Genomic DNA, 22,778 nt, shown 5'->3' with positions numbered 1-22,778 from the left:
TTAATCACAGAATTAAAGAAACAACCATATATTGGTGAATTATAATTAAGGTTAAGTCAACGTTAAACAACAATATTCATGGCTAAATCACTACCCCAGAACTATGGGTTTTAGCCACTCATGTTAGTATCAACCAATTTCATAAGTGTTGGATAATTGAAAATACTAAGAAAGGATGAAGAAAAATGAGATATTCTCCAGATTGTTTCTCATTTGTATTCTCCCTTCAAAGTGGCTTCTCCCATCTCAAAATAGGCTTAGTCATGTTTTATATACCTTGGGTATGTCTAGGGCCGAAATAACCTTGTCTCGGGCAAAGTTGGAGAAATTCCTGTCACCACTGTCCAGGGCAGCGAGCGCTGGCTTGCTGCACATTCTATAAACGGTGCCACATGTGGCGTGGGGCGCTGCCTGTGGCGCTGGAATTCAATACTTCCCATTGTTCCTTCGTTTTGGCTCTAATCTCGCACATTTCTCCCCCTATTGTCTCCTTGATGATTCCTATACATAAAAACACCATGAATTAACACAAATCAATACATTTTACATCCGAAATCCATGAAACACGAGTACAACATGAGGCTATCTACATATAAATATATATACTTTAAGCTAAATATTAAAGATGCGAAGGAGTTAGTGCAAAAATATGATGACTATCCGAGGCACGCACCAATGATCCATTAGCCTAGGGAGCTACTACATTTAGTCTGGTCACCTTGGCCATTAATGAAATGGGGAATGGACATCGTCGGTCCCCTACCACGAGCACCCGGTATGGCTCAATTTATATTATTTATGACTGACTATGTTTCTAAATGGGTTGAAGCTCAGGTATTCAAGAGAGTCAGAGAAAAAGAAGTTATTGATTTTATTTGGGACCACATAATATGTCAGTTCGGGCTGTCGCCCGAGATCGTATGTGACAACATCATGGTAAGAAACATTTTTGAGGACCATAACATCAAAAGGATCTTATCAACACCCTATCACCCTAGTGGGAATGGGCAGGCAAAGGATACAAACAAAAACATACTCCAAAACCTTATGAAAAGGTTGACCGACGCCGAAGGAAAATGGAAGGAAATTTTTCCCGAAGTCCTGTGGGCATACCGTACGACCTCAAAGTCTAGTACCGAGGTCACCCCATTTTCGTTGGTCTACGGTACCGAAGCGCTAATACTAGTCGAGGTAGGAGAACCTAGTCTCAGGTTTCGATATGCGACCGAAGAGTCAAACAGTGAGGCCATGAGCACGAGCCTGGAACTATTAGATGAAATGCGCAAGGCCTCCCTCGTCTGGTTGGCCGGCCAGAAACAACGGATCGAAAGGTATTACAACTGGAGAGCCAACCTCCAACACTTCAATATCGGGGACTTGGTGTTGAGAAAGGTGACACTGAACACCCGGAACCCGAACGAAAGGAAGCTGGGATCGAATTTGTAAGGTCCATATCGAATTATCAAGACTACCGGCAAAGGTTCGTATAAACTCGAAGACGGAAACAGTGCACAACTACCGAACAACAGGAACATGACCCACTTAAAACGATACTACTGCTAAGGTACGACCTCATTCATTCTTTATATATATATATATATATATATATATATATATATATATATATATATATATGTATATATTGCGAATTGGACTAACACTTGCAGGCAAAGACCAAATGATGATGTAGTTATTAGGCCTCAAATCACGCGTTGCACATTTTTTCCCTGTAACCGGTGGATAGTGATAACTTAGAGTCGAAGATTGGTTTTGAATCAGAGTCGATGGTCACATCAATAGTATCTGAGCCCTCTCGAAGATCGACCTCGAATACTGGGGGCCATCACCCTCGGGTCGTGATTTTTTGCAAGGAAGAAAACTTTGTGCTCGCGTAGGTCACAACTGCCGCAATACGAGCTTTTATACAATCTTATACATTACACACAGAAATGAAAGAAGGTTTCTACCTTTCTAACAAACATATTTTGCTTCTTGAAAGTATCGAGCCTAAAGGCTATTCCTGCCCGAGAACTATCGAGCCCTAGGGCCACTCTTATCCGAGCCTAAAGGGCTACCCCCACTCAGGGACTATCGTCCCTGATAAACTCGGATGGCTCGTGTTATTGAAACCCGGAGGTACAAAGCCTATTAGGCAGTACCTAAACTTAAAAGGCTACGACCACCCTAAAAATGGTTCGCAGTCGTCCGAAGCCCGTTATTGAAACATAAGGCCTTCAAATAAAAATCCAAACCTATTCAAAGGTTACCCTCGGTAAATTTATAGTCTAAAAATATTTAAACAAGCATCTCGGGGAAAGCTTCCGGTCATTCTGATCCCCCATAAGTTTTAAGCAAAACTTGCAGCGAAGACAAGTCTTGTTCAAACCTCTGAAAAACTACTTATTACTATGTTTTATTCCATGCTAAGGCATTTGAAATCTTTGCAATTGTAAAAAGGATGCTAAAGTAATAAGCTTGAAAATTTCCAAAAGGGAAAAAACCTTATATATAGATTCAGAATATCTTTACAAAGGTCATTGAAAACGGCCTCAACAAAATAAATGTACAAAACGCAAAAACAAAGACAAAAATTCCTAAGTCACCTATGCTTGATCTTCACCAGAACCTACCTCATCACTAGAGCCGTTGGGATTTTCTCCATCTTCGGGTTCACCGGAGCCCTCAGAGCCTTCTTCACCCTCGGGTTTAGCCAGCTTCTCGGCCTCAACTTCGTGTGTTTTTGCCTCCTCGATCTTGGCCAATAGATCAAAACCTCAGGCATGTATATCTTCGAGGTTCTCCCTTCGAGATAAAAGCTTCATGTACTCAACAGTGACTTTCAGGCACACTTCAGCCCTATACTGGGCTACCATCTCTTCAGTATCAGCCCTAGTGATTTCCGACTCGAACTTCGTTATTCCGAGCTCCTTTCCAAGGGTATCTCGTTCAGCAATGGGCGAGCCCAGTTAAGCTTGAAGATCCTTATTTTGTCGAGCCCGAGCATCGGCTTTCTCTTTCGCCACTCGGAGTTGAACCTCCACCGATGCTAGTTGTGCCTGGGCGGTCTCCTTCTCTAAAGCTAACCGGTCCATTTTGCTCTACCAACCATTGGCTATGGTTTGGACCTCGTTCATTTAAGCTCGGAGTTGGTCGATTCGGTCGATCTTCTGCCGAACCTACGAGGTTTGGTCGTTAGTCACCATGGCTAAGTCTTCATTGCTAACTTCGAAAATCTTTACCTGTTCCACCAAGTCAGAATGCTCCTTTTGAGCTGCGTCCAACTCGGCCCGAAGATTCTTGTCGGCCCATTTGTGTTGCTCGCTAAGAAGCTTATACATGTCTCTTCCCTCAGCTAGCTCCCCGGCCTCAACCTCGAGCTGGTTAACCTCAGCTTGGTACCGAAGTAATCTTTCATGATGGAGTACCGAGGCCTGCAAAAAGATAAAAGAAAGAAGACGTGAGAGATATAAAGAACTAAGTTAGAGGATGAAAGATCGTAATGATGCCTTACCCAATTCAGTGCCTACTGTGCTTTGTTGAATAGGAACGACACGCCCACCCCGTTCATTTTTGCATGGTCTTCTTCGGTTCCGAGGCACCGGAGGTAACTCGATACTCCTACGGGACCAAAAAGAACCCAAGCATCCTCCGGGATGTTGATGATTATCGACCTCTTACGGTCGGGATCCGTACTCGGGGTGGGGAACTGGTTGATCAACTTTGAGATCGAATTCAGCCTGCCGATATCTGAAGACGGCTTCTTCTTTGGTACCTCCATCTCGCCCAACCCGATGAAGTCTTCCAAAATGGCCGAGTCCACACCCTCGAAAAAGGAACGAAGGGCATCATCCGCACCATGAGTCTCTTCGTTAGATCGCTCCTTCACCATTCAGGCCTTCTCGAGCATGGACTCGGTATAAGAAGGCGACCCTAAAATATCTATTACACCGGGCGCCTCCTTCGGGGCATGATCGGTTTCCTAGGAAGTCTCAGCCTCAGTCTCCTCATCGACCTCCCTAGTCTGAGACAGATCGGCCTCGTGGATCTCCTGTTCAACAGCTGCCCGCTCCTCGGGGGATGTCGGCCCATGAGCCATGAAAGAATCATCCTCCTCTGGCATATCTCTGAGCCGAAAAAGCAAGTCCGAGTAGGGTGCTCAAGAGATGGAGCTCTCCCTTGGCTTACGGGCCAACCTTCTCTTTGGTTTCTTCTTCTCTGAGCTCGAGAAGCCCGGAGCCTTCCTTATCTTCTTCTCTCCTGCTGCAGCCCCGAGTTGTCCCAAAGTGGAGGGATCAACGGGAAGATCCTCGTCCCCTACTGAAGGCCTAAGTTCAATGGTCTTAGGGTAACCTGCGAAAGGAAAAGTGAAGAAAAGAAGGTGAGTACGATACGAATGGGAGAGCCAGCAGTTACCTATTCGAGGAAGGGTCTTATCGTGAGAACGGGATTCCCAGCGACCCCTCGAGAGTTTGCGCCATGAGTTCTCGGAATAAGGCATATGTGAGAAAATGCCCTTGATCCACTCCTTGAGCCGAGGGATAGCGCTTGGGACTCAGGCAACAACTGCACCACCACAAGTAATAATGAGGGAAAAGGAGATAAACATATAATCAACATTTAAAGGAAAGTTGTACTTACGTGATGCATTCCACCTCCCGGTCTTTACCCGAACAAAGCGTCCCTGCTAGCCCTGATCACGGTCTTCATCGATACTCGAGAATGGGGCTTTGCTGGCCCAACGTGTGAGCTTTATTATCCCCTCTTAGAAGATTTGAGGACTGTATAGGCAGAGTAGGTGATCGATGGTGAACCGATGGGATTCAGTCTTGCTCATAAAATATCGGAGAAGGATCACGATCCTCCACAGCGACAGATGAATCTGACTAAGGCACACTTCGTACCTCTTACAAAAGTTCAGAATAACTGATCCCACCAGGCCCAATGTGAAGGGATAGGTGTAAATACTTAGATAACCCTCCAAATGGGTAGTAATGTCGTCCTCAGGCCCGGGGGCCACTATGTCCTTGCCCACCCAGTTACAGTCCTTACGGACCTCGGGAAGGACTTCTTCGGTGATCGAGCATATATATCTTGATGCCACCTCACCCCGACCCTGCACCGATGAGGGCTTTTCAACCTTGAAGTCGTAAGCAATCGAACAACCACCGGGGACGAACAGTTTTAAGGGAGTCTCGGGAGCCGGTTTGTCGGTAGCTGTATCAGGAGTGGACCTCTCGAGGACGACCATATCGGGAGTGATTTCCTCGATTACAGCAGTCAGTTGTGAAGAAGAAGAAGTGACTTGGTGCGGAACATATTTTGAAGTTTTAGCCATTGTTATTTGAAAAAAGCTTGAAAAATATGAAGAAAGGTTGAAAGATGAAAAGTCAAGTGCGCTGGTTTGAGTGAAAATTAGGTAAAAACTCAAAACTTATTGAGGAATCTTCAAGAACAAAGGTAAAAGTATGAGAATGAGAAGAAGGTTAGTGATATCCTGAAAATTGGAAAGTGAAAGCTTGGTCAAAAGTTAAAAAATAAACGAAGGAGGAAAGTATTATAGAGCTTTCGCGCCGTTTCGCATTCAGGGGTGACTTGCCTATGACTGATGCGTGTTTGTAGTCATCGCGACACGACTAATACGACATTTCAAATTCTTTGTCATCTCTGTCACTGCGTATTTAAGAAGGAATCGAAGTGCATGTGTCGTTTCTCGTCATTTTAGTAAACTTACTCTCAAAGAAACGAGGGGTCTATCTGTATAATGGTGAGACCGAGCTCGTGGGACACCTCGGTTCTCGATGAAGTAAACGGAGCAGAGACATGACCGTAAGAAACCAGAATTGGAGCAAAGAGTCCCTCGAGTCGGGGTCTGGCCAAAACACCTGCCCTCTGAGGAATCGAGGCCACGTCCCCCAGACCGATTCGAATCCCAGAACTTCAGAGACCATTACCAGATAATCGAGCATGACTAACAAAGGGTCGGTATATCCGTACCCGGCCGGATGTCACGGTGTGAATCTCAGCACGTATCGGCAAAATATCAGTGATTAGTAAAACAGAAGATTGTTACCTTTTATGGAATTGTACCTAAGGTAAAACTCCCCCACTATATAAAAGGAGTCTAACTATTCATTAGACAACTATTGTAACACGCATATCAAGGCAATATATTTTTATTTTATTTGTTATTCAAAGTTCTTGCTTTATTTCACTTGTTCTTCATTATTGCAAACCTGGGACCGAAGGCAGACCGTTTTATCAAGATCGCTCGCTTTACTGGTTTGGCAATTAATCACGCCCCTTACTTGTTTAATCTAACGTAATTTTTCATTTGTATTAAATTAATCTATGTATCCTTAAAACCACATATAAATTTAATTGTTATCCATTTTTTGATTGAAAACAAACATACAAATAAGGACTTTAACTGGTATGTGTCTGCAGAAAAAGTGAAAGGTAAACAGTTGATCTTTTGTCTGACCATAAATTATATTGTCAAACTAAGTATATTAAAATTTCTTTTTTCCTCTACTTGTTAGCCTTTTTGTACTCTACTTCATCAAAGATAAAAATTGTGTGGTTTTAAAGATGATAGACATTGTTACAGTTTTCATAGTCATATACATAGTGTGGCAATGTTAGAACTTTAAATGTGAGATCATAAAAAATAATAGTTTAAAAAAAAGGAAATTAGTTTCATCAAGATTTATCTGCAAATTAAAGTAATGGATTAGGTAAAAGCAAACATCTTAAGAAATAATCATGCAGCATGCGTGAACTGTACAAAATGATTAAAAACAAAAGAGAGACATAAAAACAGAAGAGAGACTAGATGAGAAAATCAAATTATAAGATTTACAACAACAACAAACCTAGTGAATTCCCATAAGTTAAGTTTGGGGAGGGCAGGATGTACGTAGCCATACCTCTATCTTGGAATGGCAGAGAGGTTGTGTCACGACCAAAAATTCACAATGGGCCGTGATGGCGCCCAACGTCACTGAACTTGCACTTTAATTACTCCTTCCTAGTCATGCTCAGCTTGAAACCTTTAGACTCAAGAGTCTGTCTCTAAACCTCCAGCCTTTCATTAACACTACTCTACGTCTCGTCAATTAGAACAACATCATCTGCAAATAACACACACCATGACACATCCCCTTGAATGTGTCGCGTCAATGCATCATATTTTATATTAATGAGAAAGAAGTTACCAGAGTTGTTCTCATCCTGAAACCAACATGCATTACATTCTGATAGTACTAAGCTTCACATAGTACTCCAAATGACTGGATCAAGTAAGACATACATTTTAGAAAGTGCATAGACAATTAGATTGATTAAACTTTCTAAATAAAGCTAATTGAATGCCCAGAGAATCAAGATTCTGAACCTTCCATTCATGAGCAAGAAGTAAACTAAGTGATCACCGTTACAAAACCAGATAATATAATTTAGTTCAAGGTATTTCCTCCTTCCTTATTGACTCCACTTTGCCATTCTAGGTCGGTATGGACCGAAAGAAATAGACGAGCATTCAAGAATATCAAGAGCTATTTAATCCTTCCTGATAGAAACAAAGGGTCCACCAAACTGTATAGAGAACCAGGTTCTCTGTCAGTTCCCACTGAACACACACAAACAACGATAAGTAAATGGAATAACAGTATTTTACGTGAAAAACTCCCAGCTCGCGGGATTAAAAATTACGACCTACACTTGTAGGATTTCAACTTCACTAACTGAGCAAACTTTAGATTACAAACTATTGTAATCTAGGAATTAACCTCTTAATCGCTCACCTACTTGTAATAACTCTATTACAAGCCTCTTTGTAATAACTCTATTACAAAGCAAACACTTTGACTAACTCTATCCAAGACATAAACACAAGGTTTATGGTTTTATAAATGGTTTCCTACAGAATGCTTCTAGCTAAGCTGAGTAAGAATTACAAGTAGATCACTCTAACAAAGGGAAAACAATACTAAGGACATATGTTAACACAATGCTGGAATCTGGTCCTTCGTTCTGTTGTTGCTTTGTTCTTGAAGTCACTCAAAGTCGGCAACACACTTGAGAGAGAAACTTGATGATTTAGGGTTGTGCAAGTATGTGTTTTTCCCTTGTTTCATGTTGGTAATATACAAGTGATGTCATTGGGATGATGTATACAATTATCTGGTACAAGGCATGCTCCATAAAGTGATTGTTGCACTGTTTGTACTATTGAGTGTGCAGAGAAACAGTGCAGCGACTATACAACTATGGAGAGTTTACTTGTAATGTCAGCAAGGGAACTGGTGTCCATCTGTTCCCTCTACCGTTTCTTTGACTCAAGTTGTTAGAACCAGTGCCAGACTTGAGGCTTGTTGTTCTTGATCACTCTGAGGATGTGTAACAGGTTCCCAATCTGGTTCTTATCATGAAGTTTCTTTTATCATCAAAATACAAAAAGGCACATAACTTATTAATTTTCCCTTTTTTGATGACGACAAACTTATAATTGAAGTTCCCCCTGAGAACCAGATCTCTATACAATTTTCCCTGCAAAACGACTTTATTCCCTCTGAGAACTTGTTCCCTCTCTCAATTAATCAATTTTCTTCCCCCTTTTAGCATCATAAAAAGATTACACATAAGTAAAGGCAAAAAAAAGTTTCGCAAAATTAACTCGTTACTAGTTATAATTATTGTTTAGTATAATCACACTTTTAAACTAAGATTGGCTCAACTGAATAACAATCTCGATGAATTTAGTGGGTAGTTAATATAAGTCTCTGTGGGTTTGACACTCGACTTATAATTTTATTACTTGTATGACTACGTATACTTGCGTGTGCGGTTGGGAGAAACAAATTTTTGGCGTCGTTGTCGGGGACTTGAATATTGACTACTTTCTAGTTTTTGCTTTAATTGTTTATTTCGTCAAGTCTAATGCTCTTATTGGTTGCTCTTCTATCAGGAACTTTGATTGACAGCGAAGGGTTAGAAGCCAGGATAGACTTCAAGTCTTTGACCCCGAACCTGAGAGAATATTTCACTGGAGGTTGAGGGAAGCAATGGATACAAATAATCTTCAAGCACTCGTTCAATTTTCTGTGAACATGGAAGAGGAGCAACATATGGTTGTTCCGGAGGTGGTGATGCCCATCATCGCTAATGTCATCTCCATAATTGTGAAGCCCAGAATCACTGGGCACTTTGAGCTGAAACAGAGCATGATCCAGCTACAACATGCGAATGGGCAGTTTATGGGTCTTCCACACGAGGATCCATAACAGCATATCCTGAACTCCTTGGAGATTAGTGATACTTATATCACTAACAGAGTCACTCCAGGCTATGTGAGGCTCACATTGTTCCCGTTCTCTATGTTGGGCAAAACAAAGCAATGGCTGAAGGAAGAACCAGCTAATTCTATTACATCATGGAATGATCTGGAAAGGAAATTTTTGGCAAGGTTCTTCCCTTCAGGCTAATCAGCAAAGATCAGAAGTGAGATAGTCGCCTTCAAACAGAAATCGAGGGAGTCTTTATACTCAACTTGGGAGAGGTTCAAGGGGCTACTCAGAGGTTGTCCTCATCACAATCAGACAAACAAAGTGTTAGCTCACACTTTCATATAAGGGCTACATCCTGAGACAAAGATTGTGGTAGATGTTGCAGCTGGAGGTCAAGTGTTGGAGAAAATCTTTGATGAGATATATCCGTTATTGAACAAATTCTCCAAATGCAATCTTGATTGGCAAGGAGAGATGGGCAGACACACAGTGCAAAAATCTGCAGGGGTTCTCGAGTTAGAATGCCATCTCTGCATTATCAGCGAAGATTTCCACATTGACCAACTGAGTCAATCAGATGACCTTGGTTATTAACAAGCAACAAGCCCAGCCAGTGCAACAGGTTCAATTATTTTGTGAAGTATGTGGAGAGGGTCACACGAGCGACTTATACCCAGTTAATCCAGAGTCTGTCTATTTTGTGGGTAATATAAATAGGGGCCAGACAAACCGGTATGGGAGAACTTGCAATACTAACTTGAGGAACCACCCAAACCTCTCTTGTGGTGGAAACCAAGGTGCTCATAATCAATACAGGCCACAAGCACCTTAACAACAATGTAGACCACCTCAGCCTGAACAATATGCAAACTCGACGAGTCACCTTGAGGAGATGATGAAGAAATTTATGGCTGGCCAGCAGGCCCAAGAAGAAGAGATGATGAAGAAATTAATGGCTGACCAGCAGGCCCAAGCAGCAGCGATGCGATATTTGGAGCGACAAATGGGACACCTTGCCAGTGCCCAAATTACTCGACCAGTTACAGCTCTTCCAAGTGACACTGAGGCTAATCCTAAGGCATCTATTAATGTTGTATCATTGAGGAATGGGAGACAGTTAGAAGGAGTCCATTCAAAAAAGAGAAAACAAGTGACCTTTAATGAGAAGCCGACCACTATAAAGGCAGAATCAGAAAAATCAAAGAAGTCAGAGAAGCCAACTGAAGAGGCGGTGGCTAAGCAACCCCACCATTAGTTGTGAGGCCACCACCTCCGCTCCCTTAACGATTCCAGAAAGTGAAGGATAATGTTGCTTTTAAAAAGTTTCCTGATATTTTGAAGCAAGTGCAAATGAATATTCCACTGGTAGACATCCTACAAGAAGTGTCCAAATATGCTAAATACATCAAGGACATAGTGGAAAATAAAAGGAGGTTGACCGAGTTCGAGACTGTGGCACTCACTGAGGAATGTAGCTTAAGAATTCAAAGCAAGCTACCTTAGAAATTGAAGGATCCGGGTAGTTTCACTATCCAAATCTCAATTGGTCAGCATGCAGTTTGGTGAGTGTTGTGTAATCTTGGAGCGAGCATCAATTTGATGTCGTTATCTGTGTTCAAACAGTTGGGGTTGGGTGAGCCGCGCCCAACAACAGTAATTTTGTAGCTGGCTGATCACTCTCTTGCTCATCCTGAAGGAGTGATTAAAGATGTGTTAGTTCAAGTGGATTCTTTCATATTCCCTCCTGATTTTATAATCTTGGACTACGAGCCTGATCAGGAAGTCTTATTTATTTTAGGGTGTCCAATCTTGGCCACGGGCTGAGCTATTATTGATGTATGTGAAGGAAATATGATAATGAGAGTAGGTGATCGAGTGGAGGTATTCAATGTGTATAAAGCACTCAGATTGCCAGACCACTATGAAGAGTTATCCATGATTTCTATGGTGGAAAGCGAGGCTGCGTCATTGATGCCTTATATGAGCCTCATAGATCCTCTTGAATGAGCTTTGATTGGGGATGAAGAAGATAGTGAAGATGCGATGATAGGAGAAATTAAGCAAGTACTTAACATGTCTTGCAGTTCTGTCCATGGGTTTGGGAGATTTGAGGAGTTGGACAGGCTGTCACTCTGACCCCTCCTAAGACATCTATTGAAGAAACTCCAAAGCTAGAACTTAAGCCCCTTCCAGCACATCTGCGCTATGCTTATTTGGAGAACTCTAAGACATTTCCAGTGATTATCTCATCCATCTTGACTAATGTACAAGAAGAAAAATTGCTCAGAGTACTTCGCGAGCATAAAACAACTATAGAGTGCATAATTGCTGACATCAAGGGAATCAGTCCATCATTTTGCATGCATAGAATCTTTATGGAAGATAGACACCGCCCCAGTGTTTAGCAACAAAGGAGATTAAATCCCATTACGAAAGAGATCGTGAAGAAGGAAGTAACTATGTGGCTTGATGCAGGTATCATCTTTCCAATCTCTGACAACAAGTGGGTAAGCCCAGTGCAACGTGTGCATTTGGGAGGAACAAGTTTTTGGCATTGTTGTCGTGGATGACTGTGGTAGAAAATGAGAAAAATGAGCTAATTCCTACTCGCACTGTGATAGGGTGGAGAGTTTGTATTGATTACAGAAGGCTCAACAAAGCAACCCGTAAGGACCACTTCCCACTTCCATTCATTGACCAAATGTTAGACAGATTGGCGAGGTATGAATATTATTGCTTCCTTGATAGTTATTCGGAGTACAACCAGATTGTCATATGCCTAGAGGATCAGGAGAAGACCACTTTTACTTGTCCTTATGGCACTTTTTCCTTCAAGCGAATGTCGTTTGGTCTTTGTAATGCGCCAACCACTTTCCAGAGGTGCATGATGGCTATTTTTACCGATATGGTGGAAATATTTGTGGAAGTCTTTATGGATTATTTTTAAGTCTTTGGGTCTTCAATGTTTGAAGAATTTGAGCAAGGTGTTGGCCCATTGTGAAGAAACAAATCTAGTGTTGAATTGGGAAAAGTTTCATTTTATGGTGCAAGAAGGCATCGTGTTGGGTCACAGAGTGTCAAGGAGCGGCATTGAAGTTGATAAGGCGAAAGTGGAGGCGGTTGAAAAATTACCTCCACCCATTTCTGTGAAAGGTGTCCGGAGTTTCTTAGGACACGGGGGATTCTATCGATGCTTTATTAAGGATTTTTCAAAAATTGCTACTCCTTTGTGCAGGTTGCATGAAAAGGATGTAACTTTCAATTTTGATGACGCCTGCCTGAAGGCATTTGAAGAACTCAAAAAGCAGTTGGTGGCTGCCCCAATTATTGCGGCACCGGATTGGTCCTTACCATTTGAACTTATGTGTGATGCAAGTGACCATGCTATTGGGGCAGTGCTAGGCTTGAGGAAGGACAAGATGTTTTATTCCATCTACTATGCAAGTAAGATTCTTGATAATGCACAACTGAATTACACCACCACTGAAAAGGAGTTGTTGGCCATTTGTGTGGGCCTTTGAGAAATTTTGGGCATACATGGTCGGAATAAAAGTCATAGTCCATACCGATCATGCAGCAATCAGGTATCTATTTACAATAAAGGAATCCAAGGCTAGATTGATGCGTTGAGTTTTGTTGTTGCAGGCATTTGATGTAGAAATACGAGATCGAAAGGGCACAGAGAACCAAGTAGCTGACCATCTATCAAGGCTGGATAATCATGACCACATGGAGGAGGGTGGACAAATTAAAGAGGCATCTCCCGTTGAGAAAATTTTTGCTATCACCCAAGACCCTCCCCCATGGTATGCGGACTATGTGAATTATCTTGTGAGTGGGGTACTTCCTCCTAAAATTGAATCTGAAGCTAGAAAGAGGTTCCTACATGATGTGAACTTCTAATACTAGGATGATCCATACTTCTACAAGCAGTGTGCTGATCACTTGATGAGGAGATGCATTCCAGAAAAGAAGGTGGAATTAGTGTTGTATGATTGTCATGCATCACGTTATGGGGGGCCATCATGGAGGCGATAGGACAGTTGCAAATGTATTACAATATGGATTCTTTTGGCCAACTTTATTCTAGGATGCCCATGCATTTGTTAAGAAGTGTGAGCAGTGTCAAAGAACAGGAACAATCACAAAGAGGCATGAGATGCCTTTGAAAAACATCCTGGAGGTCGAGCTTTTTGATGTGTGGGGGATAGATTTAATGGGACCATTCCCATTGTCCAGAGAAAATAAATACATTTTGCTAGCAGTTGACTACGTGTTAAAATGGGTAGAGGCGGTCTCCTTGCCAACAAATGATGCCATGGTGGTAGCTGCGTTTGTGAAGAAGAACATATTCTCAAGGCTTGGGACTCCAAGAGCCTTGATTAGTGATGAAGGACACATTTTTGCAATCAGTTGTTGAATAAACTTCTAGCTAAATATGGAGTCTGCCATAGAGTTGCCACGACATATCATCCGCATACAAGTGGACAAGTTGAGGTGTCTAACAGAGAAATAAATCAAATATTAGAGAAGACGGTGAGTGTGAATAGGAAAGATTGGGCTGCAAAGTTAGATGATGCCTTGTGGGCATATAGAACTTCATACAAAATACCAATTGGGGTGTTGCCGTATAAGCTTGTCTATAGGAAGTCATGTCACTTGCATGTTGAACTTAAACACAAGGCATACTAGGACATTAAAAAGTTGAATATGGACTTTGAAGTTGCGGGCAAGAAGAGACTCTTGCAGTTGAATGAGTTAGAGGAGTTCAGGCTGCACTCTTATAAAAATACTAAGCTTTACAAAGAGAAAATGAAAAGATGGCATAACAAACGTATCAAGCCACGTCACTTTGAACAAGCCCAACAGTTATTATTGTTCAATTCTACGTTCAAGCTATTTCCTTGGAAGTTAAAATAAAGATGGTCAGGTCCATTTGAGGTGGTGAGAATCACTCCTTATGGTGCAATTGAGATGCGTGCTTGACATGGTGAAATGAAATTTTTAGTGAATGGACACATAGTCAAGCACTATTAGGGAGGAATCATTGATCGTGAGAAGACCAAAGTAGTACTCGTTGATGAGTAAGTGAGGCCCTGCGTTGTGCCGCGACGTTAAATTAGGCGCTTGTTGGGAGGCAATCCAATTTTTATTGCTTTCATAGCTTAGCTTTTTAATATATTTTAGTTAGAGTAGACTAAAGTTTGCATTTTCTTTGTAAACATAGAATTTATAGGTAGAATGGTGTGGGGCAGGTAAATTGGATATATAAAGGTCTCGGGGGATTGGGATGTTATAAAAAAAAAGAAAATTTGTGAATCAGCACCCAAGCCAGCGCTCCATGCTTCCTGGGGAGCCCGTTACAGAATGTCGAAGCCCCTCAGTGCCACGCCTAGCGTGGGGCGCTGGTCTGGAGGATACAGGTGAGTTTAAATTTTTTTATTTTATTTTTTTGTTTTTTTTTGGTTATCAAATTAATACCCATACCCATAGAACCCGACCCTTATACCTATCTATAATAACATTATAACCCACCTTATAACCCATACCCACTCACAACACAAATTAAAACATAACTCAAACACCCCCTCCCAAAACACTCGTTTATCTATCTCTATCTCTCTCACGCTCTCTTCTGCCGCGACTCTTCTTCCCCCTCTCTCTCAAATTTCTCAAGCTTCTTTCTTGGTGTCATCCTAAATCCCAAAGGTATGTTCTATTCTTCTTCTTCTTGTTGTTCTTTTATTTGGTAGATGATAATAAACATCCCCCCTCCCAATTGCCCTAATCCCCAAAATTTTCCCCTAAGTTGCTTCTTAAGACTTATTCTATGGTGGGTGGCTCGAATGTGGGATGAAATTGGTTTGTGGTTGTCTTGTATACGGAGTAGTAAACTAGAATTCCCACCACTTTGTTGAAATTTGGGAGGGCCACCATGTTCCACCATTGTTACACTAAGTTGCACACACTTTATGCCCACAAGGTGTTGCTAAAATGTTTGAATGCGTATTTTGTGTACCGGTGAAGTCTGAGTAACCGAGTGTAGTTGTATGTGATATCGGGCTAAGGGTGGGGTGTTAGGGAATGATTCTACATACTTGGTAGCTTGGTTTCAATGTACACATGTCGCCCACACCATGTATCTTATATTATGTATGTTGTAGCGCTTTGTAGGATTAGCTAATTTAGTGTGGTAGTTGTAAAACAAATTAAGTACCATATGCCACTTGCTTGTATTGAGGTTAATTCACTTCGCCATGATCAATCACTTATTTGTGTGGCATAGTTAATGCCTTTTAGCTATTGTGTGGCATGGGGAAGTCTTGAGTACCTATTGCCTTGTGGTGAAACACTTGTGCGTTTTTAACCACGGTTGTGAGTATACTACATTGAGCCTTCGGTTTTAAGTGTGGGGTCATTGTTTGACTCGCACGATAACCTTAGGTGAATTTTTTTTATTCTTTCTCACATTCATGCTTATTCGTGTTGTAGGTTGCTGTGGCTCATGATAATGCAAACAAAGGCAAGGGAATAGGAAAGTCCTCCACCACTGCCCCCGCGCCCAAAGAACGCAAGCAATGAGAAGGATCATCGAGGCAAGCTAAAGGGAAACAAGTTGTCGAGGGATCACAGCATGCACCATTGCAACTGAGGCCTCATTTGAAAATAGTCAATGATGTTGCTATCGCATGGCATAAGTACTTCGTGCCATATGGGCGGTACGTCTCCTAGATGGGGATTAATGTGAAATCTTTAGAAAAGAACTTCCCGGATGTGCTTGGCCGGTTGCGAGAATTACACATGGACAAACTCATAGAATACCCCGGCCATGCGAATTTGACCATGGTGAGGGAACTGTACGCCAACTAGAATGCAAACTTGTTCAGGTCACATGTCCGTGGAATAGACGTGCCAATGAATAGGCGGGCCTTATGTGAATTTTTAGGGGTTAAGAACTCCGACCCAAGGAGGCTAAAGAAATTTGTCAAAAGCCCAAGCTACACGGTGATACGTCACACTCTTTGTGGCATCTATTCAAATTCCAAGTAGACTAGAAAGCATGGTGATATACATCTTTAGATGGTTCGCTCTGATTTCAACAAGATAGGCAAAGTGTGGCAGAATTTCGTGCAGGCTCGACTCATGCCAGTTAAACACAACGGTGAATGCACTCGAGCTCGAGTGTGTGTGATATTCTTTTTGATGATTCGGAGACCCATTAATGTGGGTGAGATCATGCTGGGGGAGATGGTCTACACACAATTTGGGCAACATATTACGAGGTTTTTCTTTGGCAACTTGCTAACGCAGTATATGCTCTCCTGGGAGGTGCTGAAATACCCCGGGTATGACGAGGTAGTGGAGACTCCTAAGGGGCTGTTGGACATCACATCCTTGTTGGAGACTACATCTAAGATCACTCAGGCGGCACGAAACAAAAGAGATGAGAACTTCAACATGTATCTTTATAACTCCTTAAATGTACTCATGAGCAGGATGGGTGTATCAGAGGAGGAGCGTATGCATTTAAGCAATGATTTGTTTAGTTCATCCAAAGAGATGTTGGGGATTGTACCTGGCATCCCCGTTTACTCGTCGGAGGAGGCAAATACTTACAAAGTCTCCGAGACGGAGGATGAGATTGGTGATGATGTCACGGAGCCCATGGCTTTGGTTCCTCTGGGACCTGATGATGATGCGCCCGGAGCTGCGGATGGCGGGCATGCTGAAGAGGAGGACTCCGACTAGCAGGAAATTTTCTTTTCACCCCACTATGTTTTACGTTTTTAGATGCATCGGGGACTATGCATATGCTAAGTGTGGGGTGGGAGAACTATTTCTTGTGATGTACATTGTATAACTTGTATCAATTTATTTATTTTTATTAGTTTTTACTTAGTCTAGTTTGTTTTAGAAAAAAAACAAGAAAAAAAATATAAAAAAAGAAAAAAATTAGAAAAAGTTGGACTTTTCCCGGCGATGGATCTGTTGGATAATTTTCTTGAGGGATAAATTCCGATTAGAAACACCAAAAAGATTTGTTTTTTAGGATAGTTAAGTGGTATCCCTTGGTTTTCTTTGGGCGTCTGTTCTTTTCCAAGGGTGTAGCTCGAACCGGGTACTTTATTTTTTTTTGGAGTAGGTTAAGAAGAAATTGAGTTGCTCTGAGATACCTAGTGACATGTTTGGTGTTGGCACATTAGGCTATGACATGCATTCTCTCTTCCCATATATTTGATTTGAATTGTGATGCCTGAGTAAAATAAATAGCCTACTATGTGATGCCTTTTCTCAGTTGTTTGAATTGTATGCCACATAGTGCAATAGTGCTTACAATTTCTCGATTATGTGTGCTTGCTTGAATTGAGAGTTGAACAGAACCATCTTGATTGAGTCATGTGCAATGTGTGTATGAGGAATTATGATACTCTGTGCTGTCCTGTGTAGTCTAGAACTTGCCCCGTGTGTTAATCGAAGCGAAATTGTTAAGTTGTGCTAATCTAGGAGAAGACGTAGGCATTTATTGCTTTATCATAGATATGCTTGTCACTTGAAGATAAAATTTTCCGTTGCTAGACCCTTTGAGTCTATGGAGCTTTTCTTTGGCACCCACATTACAAGTCGCACCCCTATTTTGTTCTTAATTTGAGATTGTTGAACATTTACCTCCTAAGGCACTTAGTTTCTAAAAGAAGTAAGGTGAGATATTGGAGAGTAGCTTTTGAGTGGAACCATAGAAGGGACCTTTGGTGCACTAAAGTTGAAAAAAGGTTACTAGCCGATGAACCTTAATGTATGGAGTGTGTGTGGAAAAAAAAAAGAAACAAAAAGAGAAAAAGAAAAAATTGCAAGAAACAAAATGATAGTCAAATAATGTAATAAAACACACACCTCCTAATCTTACTAATTTGTGCTAGTGGTAGTATAGAAGTGCTTAATGAAAAAAGGGGCTATGTTGTATATGGTTTGTGGCGAGTGAATTGGTTGAGAAGAATATGTGTTTGATTTGTGAGTGTAGTATATTAAAGTTCTTAGGAGGGTTAGTCACTATTCCTAAATGTATCTTACCCATCCCTTAGCCTACATTACAATCTTAAATTCCTAATTGATCCTAGATTTTGCTAGCTTAAATTAGTAGAGATGTACACTACGGGCAAGCTTATGGTACGACCACGGGATGCACATGAATTCTTTGTGAGAGTGGTCCCTTTGGGCAGGATTAGACTGCAATGGTCAAGGCCACTTGGTATCTTTGATGCGTCCGATGGCGGATACGATGCTGGTAGCATCGACACTGAAGTTGTACTCCGATAATCTCGGTGCCTCCCTGGCCCCGAGTGGCCTATCGAAACCATTCTTTCTCAAGAGTCCCCGACTATTGTGGCCTCGATTGTTCCTTTTTTCACTCCTTGCAGGATTATGTCCAGACCCACTACTCCTTCGATCTCCGTTATAAGGTTGATATCGATCTCTATTCGATCTTGGTTCATGATCTATGGTTCTTTTGGATCTATCACTAGTTCTGACGGGATACACGGGCCTGGAAGTGGTCCCGAGCTGATCATCTTCGACTCTAATTTTTGATTGGTACATGTTATGGACGTCATCCCAAGTTACCGCCGGGTATTCTACCAAGTTTTGTTTCACTTGTTGCAAATCCAATGAGCTTTGGGGGTTAGGCCCTTGGGTAAATGCCAGAACGGCCCAATCGCACGTGACCGGAGGCAGATCTATCCGTTTTATTTGAAACCTCGACACGAACTCCCTGAGCATCTCGTTATCCCTTTGCTTTACTTTGGAAATTTCTAACTTCCGGGTATCAACCTTGATGGCCCCAGCGTGTGCCTTTACAAAGGCATCTGCAAGCATAGCAAACGAATCAATAGAATTAAGGGGTAAGTTATAATACCATATCATAGCTCCTTTTGACAAGGTCTCTCAGAATCTTTTCAGCAGAATGTATTCGATTTCGTCATCTTCTAAGTCGTTCCCCTTGATGGCACATGTGTAGGAGGTCACATGTTCGTTTGGATCAGTTGTTCCGTTGTACTTCAGAATTTTGGCCATACAGAACTTCTTCAGGATTGGTTTCGGGGATGCGCTCACAGGGAAAGGCTTTTGAACAAATTTCTTGGAATCCAGGCCTTTCAAAATCAGAGGTGCTCCTGGGATCGGATCAACCCTAGAGTTATAGGTCTCTACTTATTTGTCATTGGCTTCGATCTTATTTTCCTCCGATTCCACCCGCTTAGTCAGTTCTTTGAGTATCTTTATTATTTTGGGGCTAGCCCCGGCTTCATCTTCACCAGGTCTTTTCGAGGTTCGATCATTTCTTCGGGTGTTCTCCCGGGATGGTTCGGGCTCGATTCTTCTGAGAGCGTGGCTTTGCTTCTGTAACTGGGCTATTGCCACCTGTTGAGCTTGTATTATTTCAAAAATCACCCGCTAATTGATCTCATCGCTTTCACCATCGTGCGTAGCCCGGGCTACCGACCCGGTTCCCCTGCGACCGCTGTTTTCTGGATCGGTGGGAAACTTAACATCGATGGCCACATGGGAGTTGGCATCGATGGGGTCTGCGACCTTGTATGTGTTGGGGCCAATAGGGGGAACCCCGTTGGTGGGCACTACATTGTTGTTTTTGCCATGGTGGCCAAACTTAGCATCAACGTTAAAGTGAGTAGATTGAGAGTTTGAAATTCTTAAATTTATCTGAAATTGAAATCTCAAGGAACAAGAGTAAAGCAAAGTGCGTTATGGAAATTTGTACCAAATTGCCACTATTATCCTTAGGCCCGCAGTGGGCGCCAAACTCTTTTTCCTCAAAAATGGATAACAATTAAATTTATATGTGGTTTTAAGGATTCGCGGATTAATTCAATACAAATGATAAATTACATAAGATTAAACAAGTAAGGGGCGTGATTAATTGTCAAATTAGTAAAGAGAGAGGTCTGGGATTCAGTAACAGCTTGGTGAAACTGCCTGCCTTCTAATGAAGAACTAGTGAAATAAACAAGAATTTTGAATAACAGAGAATATAAGAATGTATTGCCTTGATATGCGTGTTGCAATAATATTCTAATGAATAGTTAGACTCCCTTTAAATAGTGGGGGAGGTTTATCCTAAGTACAATTCCATAAAAGGTAAACATCTTCCGTTTTACTAATCACTGATTTTCTGTCGAATCGTGCTGAGATTCATGTTGTGACATGCTCGATTATCTGGTAATGTTCTTCGAAGTTTTGGGATTCGAATCGATCCTGGGGGACGTGGCTCCGATTCCTCCGAGGGCAGGTTTTTTGGCCGGACCCCGACTCGAGGGACTCTTTGCTCTGATTCCGGTTTCTTACGGCCACATCTCTGCTTTGTTTACTTCATCAAGAACCGAGGTGCCCCACGGGCTCAGTCTCACCTGTATACACTGTTATTCTTTATTTTTATATGGTGAATGAATTTCCGACAATTGTTGGAGCTGTTTCTTACTAGAATAAATTTCCTATGACATATTAAGCTCTATATCTTAATTATGGAGAGGTTGGCATTATAATCTATTTCAAATATTATCGAAAGTGGTTTGCACAATATTAATTCTTTTTGCATTTAGGTGGCTGCCATATTCCGCAAATCCTTAAGGCTAACTGATGATACTCAATTTTGCCCTCATGATTGCCACTTAGTCAGTATTTTTATAATGTAATTTTTTTACATATTTTTTATAATATTTGTAAAATATTTTCCTGCACTACTATCCCATAATATGTTTTAAATTTCACTCGTTATACCTTTATCAAATTACTATCATGGAAGTTTAGCATAAATAATTTTATTCCAATTTTATAAGCTTTTTAAATTGATTTTAGCATTTTAATTAGTAAGTATTTATTTATTATTTCTTTAAAACTATTTTTGAGTGATTAATTGTCCAAATTAATCATCTATATATTATGCATATTTTATAGTATATTACGTAGTATTTATACAATTATATTTGCATTTTTACACTACACATTATTTGCAATAATAGCCTATATTTTATAAATAATTATATTTATTGCACTATTTAGGTCAAAATAGCATTTTTATATTTCACAATCCTCGGTCATTATTTTTTAAGTATTAAATTGCATAAATAGAATTTTTATATATCCATTAGCTATTTTATTAATTTTATTCCTTTAAATTTTTGCATGCTTTAATTCCAACCCAAAAACACGCCAAAATTCGGACCCAAATGGTCCTAACACTAGGCCCAAAACCAAACGATCCCTTATCAAAACCCGGCCAAGACCCCTCTCCTGACCTACCCCATCTCCTTTAAATCGTGGTCTTTGATCTCAAATGATCAACAACCCACAATAACCCCTCTATTTTTAATTACCCAACTCCAAACCGTAATCCTTATTCATCTCCGCCCAACCGCCCTCGAACTCTCTCAACTCTTTCCCCTTTCATATGAAACCTTAGCCACCTCGCCCTAAATCCTCTCCAAATCCGGCCACACCATGGAATCTCTTTGTGATTTACATACCTTATATGAGCTACCCTGTTATTATTTGCACGATCATGAAATAACTTAGTACTTGCCTGATTTTGGCAAGTACTATCTCTCATAATCAAACCGATGGACTTCGATTCTTCAAGATTCAGACGCCATTCCATCTGTATACACTCTAAACAAGGTTATACGGGTTTAATTAAGTGGGATCTTTGGCTATTTTGACCTCCTGTCAAACTAGGGTTTACCCGATTTTATCCTACTCCGATTTGGAATGGGTTTGCATGTGATTCTTTCCTTATTCTATGTTGTAATTGATATTTTCCTTTCTTGATACAGGTAAATCACACACTATATAGACCCCTCTGCAATTCCCATAAACTAGACTTTTTAATCTCTCTCTCTCTCTCTCTCTCTCTCTCTCTCTCTCTCTCGCGCGCGCGCGCACTTGCTCTATTTTGTTCAATTAGTCAGTGGCCAGATGAAAGCCAAGACCACTATGGGGCTGTTTAATGACCTCCTCTGGTGCAAGCACTGCTCTAAGCCCTTTTTGAGGCTCTTGCAAACTCTGAAGCACTTGGGATTTGGGGTTCTCGCTGTTCTCTATCAATCACTATTGTTTGAACCATCACTGAAACTCTAATTTTTCTCATTCTTTTCCTGTTTATCTTGAAACTGGTATTCTCAACTCTTACAATTTGAACTACTTCCCTTCTATATGATAATTTATGTTAATTCTGTGTGCCAATATTGTTTGAACCTTTATGAAGAAAGCATGGCTCAGTTTTTCTACTATTTGTGAATTTCTAGTGTTGTCGTTACATGTTTCACTGTAATATCTTGATTCAAGTGATGTTCTGCAGTTTTCTTGCTCACTAGTCTCAAATCTACCTAAGTCTAAGATTTTTAAAACAAGCCTTAATACGTGTATTTTAGTCTCACCATATGCAATTGACTTGAATGAATTCTGACCTTCTCAGAGTTGGGCATTTGC

Source organism: Nicotiana tabacum, chromosome 17 (genome assembly GCF_000715075.1).
Source record: "Nicotiana tabacum cultivar K326 chromosome 17, ASM71507v2, whole genome shotgun sequence".
Lineage (NCBI taxonomy): Eukaryota > Viridiplantae > Streptophyta > Magnoliopsida > Solanales > Solanaceae > Nicotiana > Nicotiana tabacum.
The sequence above is the reverse complement of the archived record's forward strand: the minus strand, read 5'-3'. Positions refer to the sequence as shown.